The 2,608-nt window shown below is 38.2% G+C and overlaps 1 non-coding gene across 1 annotated transcript; it reads left to right on the forward strand.

Moving 5' to 3' along the window:
* The first annotated feature begins 1,141 nt into the window (after positions 1 to 1,141).
* On the forward strand, positions 1,142 to 1,245 carry LOC112761618 (small nucleolar RNA R71). The gene has a single exon (XR_003182006.1). It is a non-coding gene; the product is annotated as a small nucleolar RNA R71 (small nucleolar RNA).
* The last annotated feature ends 1,363 nt before the right edge of the window (positions 1,246 to 2,608 follow it).

Consider the following 2,608-nt stretch of genomic DNA (forward strand, 5'->3'; position numbering starts at 1 on the left):
TCTGAAATACCTCAAATTATATTAAATAAAACATTCAAATCTAAATACGAAGAATTCATAAGCCAAATTTGTAACATGAGTCAGATACGAATAAAAACATTAGAATAAATAAAAATATAAAAGGAATATTGAACCTGAGAAGAAGTTGAAATCCTAAATCCTAATATAAATTCTAATCCTAATCCTAAGAGAGAGGAGAGAACCTCTCTCTCTAAAAACTACATCTAAATTATGAAAAGTGAATTATGAGCTTATCCTTATGAATGAATGGATTCCTCCACTTTATAGCCTCTAATCTGTGTTTTATGGGCCGCAAACTGGGTCGAAAACAGCCCAGAAATCGTTGGAGAAGAAATTTGCCACGCTGATTTTCATCACTGTGATGCGTCCTCGTGTAGTTCACGTTCGCGTTACCTAGCGTCATGGCAACTATGGTATATTATACATCAAATCGAAGCCCTGGACGTTAGCTTTCCAACGCAACTGGAACCGCATCGTTTAGACCTCTGTAGCTCATGTTATGACAGTTTTAGTGCGAGAGGGTCAGGCTGACAGCTTTGCAGTTCCTTCAACTTCTTGTATTCCTTCCACCTTTATATGCTTCCTATCCATCCTCCAAGCCATTCTTGCCCTGTAATCTCTGAAAACACTTAATACACATATCATGGCATCGAATGGTATAAAAGGAGAATTGATATTAATGAAATTAAGGTCAAAGGAGCATTTCAATCATAGCACAAAATCCGGAAGGGAAATATAAAACATGCAAATAGTATGAATAAGTGGGTAAAGATTGATAAAATCCACTCAATTGAGCATAAGATAAACCATAAAATAGTGGTTTATTATTGCTACAACTTGGTTCTTTTCCATCTTCTTGGTAAGGTCAGCCAGCTGCTTGGTGATCATCTTGTTTTGAGCAAGTAGTGCATCCATGTGGTTCAACTCCATCACTCCTCGAGTGTTGCTCCTTTCGGAAGCATAGAAGTAGTCATTCTCAGCTACAGTCTCGATGACATATATGGCTTCTTCAATGGTCTTCTTCTTGTTTAGAGATCCCCCGGATGAGTGGTCTACTGCCTTCTTTGATTCATAAGAAAGACCCTCGTAGAAAATGTGTAGTTGCACCCATTCATTGAACATGTCTGGCGGGCACCTTCTTGTTAAGTCCTTAAACCTTTCCCATGCCTCATAGAGAGTTTCACCATCTTGTTGCCTGAAGGTTTGTACCTCATCTCTCAACCTGTTGATTCTTTGAGGAGGGTAGAATCTCACCAAAAATTTGTTCACCACATCTTTCCACGTTATTAAACTCTCCTTCGGGAAAGACTCCAGCCATTTAGATGCTTTATCCTTGAGTGAAAAGGGGAATAAAAGCAATCTATAGGTGTCAGGATGAACACCATTGGACTTCACAGTATCACATATCCTTAGGAAGGTTGTTAGATGTTGATTGGGGTCTTCTTGGGCGCTTCCTCCGAATGCACAGTTGTTCTGAACGAGGGTAATGAGCTGGGGCTTTAGTTCAAAGTTGTTGGCATGTATGGTTGGCTTTTGGATGCTACTTTCACAATTTCCTCGGTTTGGATTGATGTAAGAGCCTAGAACTCTTCTCTCTTGCACAACATGATTTACCGGGCCTTTTCTGGCATGGTTGTGAGCTTCTTCTTCATGGTGGTTCTCCATATTCTCCTCCATGTTTGTTTCAAAATACTGTTCCTCTTCCTCAGCACCAACGACTCTCTTTCCTCTTACTTCCCTCCTTAATCTAAGGAAGGTCCTCTCAGGTTCAGAATCAAAGGAAGTTGAAGCCCCGCTTCTTCTACCTGTCATACAACCAACAAAGCAAAAAGTAAGAAAGAAAATGAATGAAGAAATTACTCTTATTAGAATGGCTGTTAGTGTGAGTGGTGCAATGCATCAAACAGTTAGTGGGTTAGTGAACTAAATTGTAAACAACTAAGAAAACACAACAAATGAGTAAGAAAAAAAAGAAGAAAATAGCTAAAACTGAAAGTAAATCACTCAGATGGAATTAAACAAAACAAAAGAAAATTGCTCAATCTAGTTATCCTCCATCTTAATCATTGTTGATACAAAATCAATCCCCGGCAACGGCGCCATAAACTTGATGCACGAAAACTTGTCTCTCAACAAATTTTCCCTTCGGTAAGTATACTGAATTGTCGTCAAGTAAAAACTCACAATAGAGTGAGGTCGAATCACTACAAGAAAATTATCCATTCAGCCACACTTTTTTTAAGCTACATTTGAAAAGCGTAGCCTATTATAGGAATAGGCTACGCTTTTCTCCGTGTTTCCTTTTTACAGGAGAATAGGAAACACATTTGTGGCATCACTTGAAAAGTGATGCCTTAGATATTATAAAGATCACTTATAAAGCGTAGCCTTAACTTAAGAGTTATGGGTTCACTTTTTACACCAAAGAGAACACTTTTAAAGTGTAGCCTATTTGTCATGTTTCAGGTGCATTTTAAAAGTGTTGCCTAATGTATTTCAAGTCAAATGTGTCAACACTTAGTAAATTTTTGTCACCTTTCACCAAATATACACTACACACACGCGTACAGACACTTAGGCAAATAAC

This window comes from Arachis hypogaea, chromosome 16, assembly GCF_003086295.3.
Source record: "Arachis hypogaea cultivar Tifrunner chromosome 16, arahy.Tifrunner.gnm2.J5K5, whole genome shotgun sequence".
Classification (NCBI taxonomy): Eukaryota; Viridiplantae; Streptophyta; class Magnoliopsida; order Fabales; family Fabaceae; genus Arachis; species Arachis hypogaea.